Here is an 11,159-nt window from a genome sequence, read left to right as displayed (position 1 = left end):
GGAAAAAAAAGGGGGCAACTTAAAAAAAAATGGAAGGGACAAAGAGTCAAATTGAGTATCTCTGCTTTGTTTTTTTCTGGGTTTGATGGTGATTACTAGTTTGGCCCTGGACTGCATTTGTTCTTTTTCTGTGAATTTAATTCCACCTCGTGGTGGAGGGTGAAGGATAAGAGAAACGTTTAAATAAGTGCCGCAGCAAAGGGAGGAGAGACATCTGAGACGTGTGGGAGTCGCAGATATCCATGAGATGGAGACTGGCTCCGGGCTGGGGGAGCCCCAAAAGAGCTGCCAGCACCCGGGAACAGGGAGGGACGGTGCTGGGGACACCCAAGGGACTGGTGAGGAGGAGGAGGCACCTCAGCCCAACTGCCCCGGCAGCTCTTGGGGGAGCTGATGAATAAAACATCGCGTTTTACAGAACATGTGTCATCCCAGCCCCAAAACTATAAAGTCCCTTACTATCCTCTCTAGAGATCTTGCATAAGCAACCATTTAAATGAGTGTTACATTATTTACAAGTTTCACTATTATTAAATTAATGTTACATTCATCGGGGCTTTTGTTTTGTTTTGTTTTCAAGTCAGAGCTGTAATTTGAGCAACATATTCATCGAGTCTGAAATGGTAGCTCCAATTATTTTAACATTCATTTGCCCATTCAGCTTCCTCTACATCTGCTGGTTTCCTCCCCGCGACAGCACGTCGAAGCCGGGGATGCATTTGTGCTGCTCAGCAGCAAAACCGCTACAAGGGAGATGATGGGACACATTCGATCCCAGCGCAACCAAGGCCAGTGGGGGCAATAAGATGCCGGTTGCAAAGACATCACGTCCCCGTGCGTGGATTTCCTTTCTCTGCTGGTGAGAATCCCTCCTGGCATCAGACCACGTGAAGACGGGGCTAGCGACTTCTTAAATTCAGGCAGGGTAATGAAAAAAGGCTCCATCGATTTACTGGCATGGGAGGCTCGGTATGGCAGTTGTGTGCGTGTGTTGTAGCAGCGCTTGTCGAGGTGAGCGTGGGCTAATTGGTTCAAATCTGAAAGGATGCTCTTGAGTGCTGGGTAAGCAACCATAACAAAGCATCAGCTGTTCAGCAAGTGCTGAAAATAAGCCAGAATAGCTAAAAAAAAAAAAAAAATTAAAAAAAAAGTGTTTTGTTCTTTATTTTAAGGCTGGAAGCGTAAGCTTTCCTGATGTGATCGTAAAATCTTATCATTTATTAATGCCCCTTGCTTTGAGGCTGCATCCCGTACTATCCCCAGCCTTCTGCCATTCCTGCCATCCTCAGCCTGGTCCCACAGCTGTGCCCCAAGAGCTGACAGGTGCCCCGACCCCCCTCTGCCCAGCCATGGGCTCTCATAAGCTGGGGGTGGAGGGGGGAAGGGTTTTTAAATAAAAAAATCAATAATTGTGGGCTCTTTTTCCTTTGTTTGCCTTCTCAGCCTTTGAGATTCACTTGAGCTTTTCCCTGCAACCACAAGAACTAACAACATGCCTTATTTATTTTTTTTCTTTCATGAATCCGACAGGAGGATCTTATTTGATCATCTTTGTGCCACTGGGGTAGGCACAACCCAAACATCATGGGGATCCCCATAACACCCCCTGAGCATCCTTGTAGGACCACAGTGAACATCCATGGCACAAGCTCCAGGAGCCGTCGGGGACCCTGATTTCGTGCCTTCCCCAGTGCACCCCCTGGGGTTTGTGGGGCCACATTTCTCAGGGACCTGCTGGAGCTCATGGATGGGGGGTTCGGGGGGGAAACAGGATGGCAATGCTTAGAAAAATAATGAAATGTGGCCCCAGAAAGACCCTCAGCGACAGCTCCTTGTATGTGCCTGCGCTCTGTTCATTAATCTGTGATAATTAGACTTATTTGCAGAGGTTAACAGTGGTGGCACATAGTAATTAACCACTCATTCCCTGCTGAACGACTCATAAAGCTTCTCACGTGCAGTGTGTCCGGCTGCAGATAGTTTTGGTGCTGGAAGCTCAGGGACTCCCTCCCAGGGGGGGACATCCCTTGAAACCCCCCATCTGTCGTGGACCTGCTGCAGGAGGGAGCAGAAGAAATACAAATTAGAGCTGTTTGCTCCTCTCCTCCCTCCCTCCCTGCCTCGCCAGCCAGCCGGGAGCTGTAATTGCAGGGGCAATATTGCCCCAAAGTCTGCAGGGCTGCTGCTGAGGGCAGGTATTTTGGCAGGGCAGGTGGGAAGGGGCCAACTCGCCCCCCAGTTTTGCAAGGCATCGGATATAGCATTACAGCCACTGAGCACCAGCTCTGCGCTGAGTCCTGCTGGCCAACATCAGCAGGGCTGTGCTCATCTCAACCAGGCTGGGCTTAGGAAAGAAGGAGCAAAAGGGTGGATTTCGGACAACATCTCCCCCTCCCCTTTCATCCCCTCTTCCTCTCTCTACACACCCCCCGCCCCCCCAGCAAAACTGAGCTAATTAGTCGAATAGATGAGGATAGGCCAGGCAGGGAGAAGCCCCGTTGCGTGTCCTATATTAGTAACTCACGTGGGAGTAGCCAGATTGGAAGGAGATTGAAAGGGAAAATTGTAGGTGTACGTCGGAAGATAAGTGGGCTAAGCCTTTCCCCCCGGCCCCAGCGCCAAAATGATGTCATCCTTCTCCATGGCCGGCCAGCCGCCCCGCATCAGCCCCCCGCAGCGTGACGGCCAGTGGGATGCTGCTCGGGGGGTTTCAGCCCTGTGAATAAATGATGAGCCGCTGGTGGGAGGGAGGCAGGGCGGGTGCCTCGGGATGCATTAAAGCAATTAGCCAGGAGCGAGGAGGGAGCAGCACTGGTTTTAGCCCCCAAAAAGTTGCATGGGGGGAGCTGCGGGCAGGGGGGCAGCTGGGGAAAGGAGTTTCAATAGGGACTGACCGCGTCTATGTTTCTCGGACTGCCTGCCCCAGCTGCTATGGGGAACAGGGTCTTTGTCCTTCCCCTGCCTGCCCAGCCCCAGCGGCTGCCACCCCCACCTTGCCAAAATACATCCATGGTCTCTGTGGGTTGAGTTGCTTTGGGGGTCACAAAGCCTAAATTTTCTCTCCCTTACATGCAGTTCATCACAGGTGACTTCCCAGAAAATTGCCACATGTCGACACCAGCCCTTCTGCCTGCAGACCCCAGGCGAAAATCCTCGGCAGTTAGAAATCCTCTCTGCTGCCCTGACCTGCAAAGTGTAGTCCCGTCCCGGAGCCCAGTGTTCTGGGCTCCACAAATACTCAGAGGGCTTTTGGAGTGGGCATCACAGAAAGGCACGTGTGGTGGCTCTGCAGCACATCCGGTAGAAAGGATCTTAAACAAAGGAGCACTCCTTCTGCTTCAGGAGGCAGCAGCCTGATGGGTGATTTTCCAGCGCACTAACAGGGCAAAGTCGCGTATTTGGGGTCCCCATGCGGTGATTTCTGTTCCCCTGTCTGAGCGCCACACCAGCTGGCAGAGCACTGCCCTGTGCTCCTGCAGAGGCAGCGGGCATTTGCAATTAGTGCTTTCGCCCTGAGCTCGGGAGTTTGCTTCAGTTATCAATCAGGTGAGTGGAGCAGGTTGCTGGGGAACCTGCAAGATCCCAAGCATCCCCACAGAGATCTCCAGCCTTTGCCAGAGGTGCGTGCAACAGCAGAGCGACATGCAGTGCCGTGGCTTCAAAAGGGCAATGGCTGTACCTTTACAAAGAAGTGTTTCCTTCCACCTAGGAAAAATCACATGGGGAAAACATCTTTACTGATGACTCCAGGGCTGGTTTTACTGGTGCATGGTCCCAAACCTCTCCCTGTTTTCTATTTTCCTCAGCTGCCTTCAGCCACTTGCTCTCGCACTTCCCCGCTGCTCTCCCAGCCATCTCATGGCCGTAACCCAGTGCCTTTGCTGCACCAGCTCCTGTTGAATCTCTTGGACGCGTAGATGTTCACGCTGCCTTGTGTGTCTGCGGTTTGCATGTTCTGTTTGCTGTTTCAACGCTGGGGTATCAAAGGAGTTCCTCAACTTCTTCATCCCAAGGGAAAGGACACAAGAACCTCCATGGGTATAATGCACAGCTTTGCTAGTTAGTGCACAAGCCTTCCAGGTCACAAGATATGTTGTTATATCCAGAAATTAAAAGCAAAAAATCCTTCTGAATTAGACTGAAACACAAATACTAGCTAGATTTTCCCTCAACTGGAAGAATGTCACAAGTAAGTCTGGGAGGCTCCTCAAATCCTGGCCCTGGGCAGACCCACCAGGAGCCCAGGGATGTCCTTGCAGATCTTTTTTTTTTGGTTCAGTGACAGTTCACTGAATGGGAGATGAAACATTTCAGGCTGGCATTTGTCAGTGAATTCCTGACTAGCTGCACAAATGAATGCTCACATTTGAAGGAAAACACAGGTAGGCACATCTATGGTGACAGGAATAAGCATTTGGTCAGGAGGACAATTCTCTCCCAGTTTCGTGGCAGAGCTTGGGGTTCCTGTGGTCCAGGATCTCCTCTTACCACCTGTCTCAGCAAAAAAAGATGATGCACATCCCAGCACATGCAGCCCAAATGCAAGACCAAAGATTGTAGAAGCACTCTGGAAATGATGCCGAATTATAAAAGCAATTTGAGGGTTAACTGGAGACCTTCCCCTGAGCCATTCTTCACCGCTTCCTGGAGCCCATCTCTGTGTCCACCCAGGTGTGCTCAGCATGCACAGAGGGCAATTGTGTTTCTGAAAATGTTACTGGTGACCTCTGTTTTCTGAAGTCTGAACACATAACAGAATATTTGCATTTTTTTCTTCCATCTCTTGCTCTCTATATTTTTTTCAGAAGCAAGTGGACCATGAGATCAATAGTAACTACACTGGGACAGCTAAGGAAACATTTAGCAGCACAAGTACTGACAATACAAACCCATCTTCTGAGCTACAGTCCTAAAGAGTGATTTTCTGCACAAAGACAGAAATAATGCCAAACAAAACCTGTTCCTTTGTGAGGCTTGCAGAATGAAAATGAGTCCAGTGTTTCAATTTTTATTTCATAAAAAGTTTCTGCATTTTCCAACCGGCTATTGCAAAAAGATTTGCTATTAGTAACAGAAGAAGCTTCACATCTGGTCAGGGTTTCACCATCAGACAAAGAGGAGGACGTCAGCGAGGCATTAAATGTAGATAATGGATTATCAACAGGGAGAACAGACCTTCGGGCGGTGGATGTGGGGAGAGACAAGGGGATGGGGCATCAGGAGGCACAAAGGCGGCGAATGGAGACATCTGGGAGGGCTGCAAGCAGCTCTAGGGGGGCTCCTGCTCCCTCCTTGGGCGGCTGTGGCTGATCCCCTGGTGCGTCCCAGACATGGCAGTCAGGGGGGAAATCAAATATTAACTGGTTCCTGCTCCCACCCTGCATGAGGGAGAAGTCGAGTGAAGCAGAAGGGAGAATGATGGAGCCAGAAAAACAGTAGGAAGCCATGCAAAAGCCAAACACTAAATTATTAGTGAGCATGAGTAGCAAAGCTTTCAAGTGCAGCTTTGACAGAGACACTAGCAAAATCCCCAGGGTAGGGAAGAGCCTTTGTTAAAATTGGTGTAAGACCCAAGAAGCAGCTTTGGTGGATTCAGAGAGCAGCCTTGGGAGGTCAGAGGGTGAGCAAGAAGGAGCCAGGAGACAATGAAATGCCTGGAAGCAGTGGCAGGGAGACCTAGCGGAGCTGAACAAATCCAGGGAGGAGGAAGATTAGCAGTTAATTACACTGCTGTCCTGCCTGGGAACCTCCAGCCTGGAGCAGGACCTGGAGCATGTGCCAGTCCCAAAACCTGGCACACTGTGGTTGGCGTGCTCTCTGCCCAGGCAGCGGGGGACCAGGGTGCTCTGAGCACCAGCACCTCCAGAACTTGGGTGACAGGCAGTCCTGCTGCTGGGGGACAGTGAAAGTGAGCACCAAGCATATGGACACACACCTCCTTTGGGACACTGCCTTGCTGGGAGAGGAGCGCTCCCTTCCCATGGAAAACCAATGCTGGGCTCCCTGCTGTGGGACAGGGCCCTTCACAGATACCCACTGCCCCTCTGGCAGCCCTGGGGATGGGCTGGTGGCCCAGCAGCCCCAGGAGCCTCTGGGTGAGGGAGAGCCTAGAAAGGCCCCCATGCAAACCAAAAACCAAAAAAAGAGCAGGAGCCAGAGCCAGGAGCAGGTCAGCCCTGGGGCATGGGGAGGACAAGCTGGGAAGGAGATGTGATGGCCAATGTAGGAATTTCTTTCTGTGCACAGACCTTCACCTTGTCTCTGACACTATAGTAAGGACTTCTCAGTGAGGATGACAGACACTGGACCAGGCTGCCCAGTGGGGTTGTGGAGTCTCCTTCTCTGCAGACATTCAAACCCGCCTGGACACCTTCCTGTGTAACCTCATCTGGGTGTTCCTGCTCCGGCAGGGGGATTGCACTGGATGAGCTTTCGAGGTCCCTTCCAATCCCTGACATTCTGGGATTCTGTGACCCAGGCTGGGAGGGACACACTTAGATGCCCAACAGTAAGGGGAGACTCCCTGGGACAGCCTGAACTGCTGGTTATTTGGCATTTGCAGTATTGAGATGTCTTTGGGATCACAGGGTCTGGTGGTTCGTCTCACTGGTGTTTTCCACAGTGCAAATGCCAGCTGGAGCTGGTCCTGTGGCCTCTCAGTCACCCTGAGTCCCCAGGTGTCAGCAGATCCTGGTGGCAGGAACCTTGTCCCTTCAGAAAACTTTGCTGGAAAGGAAGATGTGGAGGGATGATGGGTGATGCCTAAGGAGCTGGGCAGAGGTAGCCCCATCTTCCCAAGCAACCACTGAGGCTCTTGGACCAGGGAACATGCAGGGTCTGCTGCCCCATGCCAGGAGTCCTGGGGGAAAGGTGGTGGTCACAGCAGTTAATCACTGCTGGATGGGGCTGGTCAGCTAAAGCAAGGGGGTTCAGTTGAGCTCCATCCTTCGAGGACCTGACCAGGGATGCTGTGGACCTGCACCCCACTCACCGCCGTCAGCAGAAACAGCGTGGTTTAAAAGTAGCTTTGGTTTTGCCTCCTCTGAAAGATGGGCTCCAGTCCAAATCCTATTGACGTCAAGAGGAGCCTGGCCCAGGCAGAGCCTGCTCAAGATGATTTTGGTCTGGTGAGAGCTCATCACTCACACCAGAGCTCCAGAAACCCCAAACAAAGGGTGGCTCAGTATTAAGTATTTGTATGGCCCTGTTGCCATAGTGTTCATGAACCTCAGGCTTTAAACACAGCCATAGTCACAGCAGCCTGGAGGGGGGATGGATATGCATTCGGGTCCCAGGCAAGGGAATGAAGACACGGGGGCCATAAATCACTTGCCTGTGGTTGAAGAGAAGGGGAGATCGTGGATTATGAGCTGCACGGGGCACAGGGCAGGCCAGTCCCTTTGCCTCCCCTCTGCTTGCAAGTGTCAACAAAAGGCCAGCATCTGGGTCTCTGGTGTTGCTGAAGGACCCTTTAGCATCTGTCTGGTCCTTGCATGGACATAGCGTTGTCTGTGGCTGGACAGTGCCATGGGAGTGGGACAAATAGGCAGGAACCATCAGTACTTGCCAGAGGACAGGAGCACAGGAGGAGGAAGAACAGGCTGTAAACAAGCTATGGCAGCAGCTTACCAGGCCCGGAGGATTTTTTTGGAGAAGACCCAAGGGTATTTCTTTGAACATCAGGCACGCAGCACACACCGAAGGGAGGCTGCCTGACCCAGGCGAGATGGGTTGTTGGAGGACACAGGGAAGGGAGCCATGGGCTGTAACAGGAGCTACTGCAAGTATCAGCCGGTCTTATTTTGCAGAGATTGGGCTCGTGATGCTAATGCTCTTGGTACCTTTCCAGCGGCGTAGGAAACAGAGGGATTTGCAGGAGCATCCAGCGGGTGTGAGTCAGCAGAGGCAGAGCCGCAGCAGCGTCCCCAGCCCTGCACTGCTGACGCTCACACCTGCCAGCCGCCCAGGCCAGCACGGAGGGGCTGGAAGTAGCCATGGCCAAGCAGCAAGGGCTGGAAACGGTGAGGTCATCACAAGGAAAACCTTAATGCATGGAAGAGGGAAAAATGCGTGGGCGGGGAAAAATTTAATGAAATATAACAAGTGTAGAGTATTGCATCTGGGCAGGAACAGCCCCAGGTTCCAGTATAAGTTGGGGAATGACCTATTAGAAAGCAGCGTAGAGGAAAGTGACCTGGGGGTCCTGGTGGACAGCAGGATGACCATGAGCCAGCACTGGGCTCTTGTGGCCAGGAAGGCCAATGGTACCTGGGGTGGATTAGAAGGGGGTGGTCAGTAGGTCAGAGAGGTTCTCCTGCCCCTCTACTCTGCCCTGGGGAGACCACACCTGGAATATTGTGTCCAGTTGTGGCCCCTCAGTTCCAGCAGGACAGGGAACTGCTGGAGAGAGTCCAGCGCAGGGCAACAAAGATGATGAAGGGAGTGGAGCATCTCCTGTGTGAGGAAAGGCTGAGGGAGCTGGGGCTCTGGAGCTGGAGAAGAGGAGACTGAGGGGTGACCTCATTAATGTTTACAAATATTAAAGGGTAAGTGTCATGAGGATGGAGCCAGGCTCTTCTCGGTGACAGCCAATGGTAGGACAAGGGGTAATGGGTTCAAACTGGAACACAAAAGGTTCCACTTAAATTTGAGAAGAGGTCCCTTCCAATCCCTGACATTCTGTGATTCTGTGAAGAGTGGTGTCAGCCCCACTGGCAGTGGATTTCTGCAGCTTCTGGAAGAGCAGAGTGCCCTGTGCAACCCGGGCGGCTCTGGTGGCTCCTGAGGCCTGGGGCTGGGTTTTTCTTATTTGGGTTGCTGTCTCGTACGTATCTTTTCTGTATGATGAAAGTCCTGGAGGGAAAAAGCTATTAAAGATTTTTCCTGTTTGCTCTTTTAGCTGATGGAAGTGATAGTCGATATGTTTTGCTGAAGCAGATAGAGGATGAGGCCATGGAAAGTGTACCAGGAGGTGAAGGCTGTGCAGGGGAAGGATGCTGAGGCTTTAACAAGGGCCTTTTATCCAAACTGTCAGCTGGCCATTGAAACTAAGTGATGTTAATAACAAAAACAAACAGAAACACCAGACAGCAAACAGCCTGCTCTGGTCACCTCTCAGCAGCTCAGCTCACATTGTTATCATTTTTGTAACAGAACTGTTTGTGAGTCCTTTTGTCTCCCCAGAGTCTTCAGGTAAAACAAGGATCCACCATTCTAGTGCTAAAAAGTAGCTTTATAAAAATACCTACTTCCAGGTCTTTTTAATCAGCACAGGGAAGGCAACATTGGGCATGAGCCCAAATTGTACTTTCCTTTGTGGGTCACCTGTAAGAACTGAACAAATGGAGGATCTCAACATTAAAATAGAATATGACTGGAAACTTCATCAGCGGCTGAACTCCCCTTGGCATGCCTCCGACCGTCCCTGCCGGCTCTGCTCCCTGGGACACAGAAAACCTGGAGCTTCACGACTCAGTATTGTCCCGGAATCTGCACCGGCTGCTGGGAGAGCGGTCCAGGCATCCGCTCGTCGTGCCGGATGCGTTGTGCTGATGAGATATACCCTGACCTTTACAATGCCTTTGGGGGTTAGGAAAATCCTGGCTTGGCTGAGGGAAAATCCTTGCACAGAAATAAGCTTTGCAAAGTTCCCCTCTCGCTGTGGGGCTCCTGCGCCGTCTGGTGCCCCCACAGCAGACACAGCCACCAGGAGAAAGCAGGGATGGGGAGAGGGTTCTGTGGAAGGAGTGCGCAGCCAGAGAACAGCCTTCCCACCCCTTTTCCTATCAGTGATGGGGGAAATCTGCTGATCACCCTCTGGGGCTGCTGTGTACCTGCTGGGCACTCTGCAGCAGACAGCAGGCAGCTTCCTCTGCGTGCCGTCGTCTCTCTGATAGCTGAAAATCTGCTGAAGCAGCTCTTTGCCGGTGTCTCTCCATGTGCTGGAGGTTGTGCTCAGGCTGAGCAGCTGCTCAGAAGCCAGGGGGAACCCAAACCACCCCTGCTGTGCAGTTGGGACCAGAGGGGCTGCCTGGGCATCCTCCAGCTGGTGCCAGTGAATGCAGTCCCACTCTGGTGCCATGTCTCATTTCTTCATGTCAAGGACATGGCTTTTCCCCTGCAATATTTCAAGCCATACCACTGCAAACCAGAACAGCAGGGCCATTTCTCACAGCAGGAGTTGGAGGGAGAGACACTTTGCCTGACAGTGGTAGGAAACAGTCCTTGGGCAATGGCCCTTTGGGCACCTGTAGGAAAGAGCTCAGTGAGTTGAGCCCACCTCTCAGCTTTTGCTGCCTTCTTCATCTTGTGATGCAGTAGCAACCAGAGCCTCACCATAAATCCTAGCAGGTAGGACTATAGTGTCCTGCAGGTTGGATGAAGCTGGGCAGCAAGAGGGGAGAGACCTGCCTGGCACCCCGGCTTGCTGGGCATCAGCCCTGCTGCCACCCCTTGCTGCCATGCACCCCCATATTCCTTCGCAGCCTGTGTAGTGAGGCCTTTCCTTGATTTCCTCTCTGACTTCTGCCCGTACCCCCAGGACTGGGCTCCTCTTCTTCTTGTGTTGCTGCCCCTCCCTGACTCCTGTCCCAGGGCTGTACAAACCACACACCTCCTCCTCTCGCTTGCAGCTGAGGCTTCCCCCAGCAACTGCAGCGTGCTTACATCCAGAAAACACGTAAAATAAATCCTGAATGTCTCCAGATTTATAACTTAATTGGCTGGTTGTAAAATGTTATTTCCCTTTTCAGCCCTTGTGCAATAGGCTTGCCCCTCCTCTCCTCGTTTATCTGTTACTATGAATATTTGATGGCTGACTGTAACGAGGAGTTTAAATACCTAAATTTATTCTCCAGTACAGGCATACTGCCTGCCCTGCTGCGTGGCCCAGCCGTGATGCCAGGGAGCTGTGTGGTGGCCTGGGGGGGCTGTACAGGGCTGTGGGGGGCCAGGGAGCCCCCACATGCCAGCATGGGCTGTGGGGTGAGAACCTGCAAAGGGGCTGGGCTTTGGGAAGGCTTTGTGAGGACAAGGGGTGGCACTGCTCCCAGGGCCACCCCCGCTGCTGCCTCTGCACCTTGATGGCTCTTCCTTTCCTTCCTCTGCTCTCCTGTGTCCCCATGTCCTGTGTCCCCATGTGTCCTGTGTCCCCTCCATGT

Source organism: Columba livia, chromosome 7 (assembly GCF_036013475.1).
Source record: "Columba livia isolate bColLiv1 breed racing homer chromosome 7, bColLiv1.pat.W.v2, whole genome shotgun sequence".
Classification (NCBI taxonomy): domain Eukaryota; kingdom Metazoa; phylum Chordata; class Aves; order Columbiformes; family Columbidae; genus Columba; species Columba livia.
Note: the sequence above shows the minus strand (reverse complement) of the source record.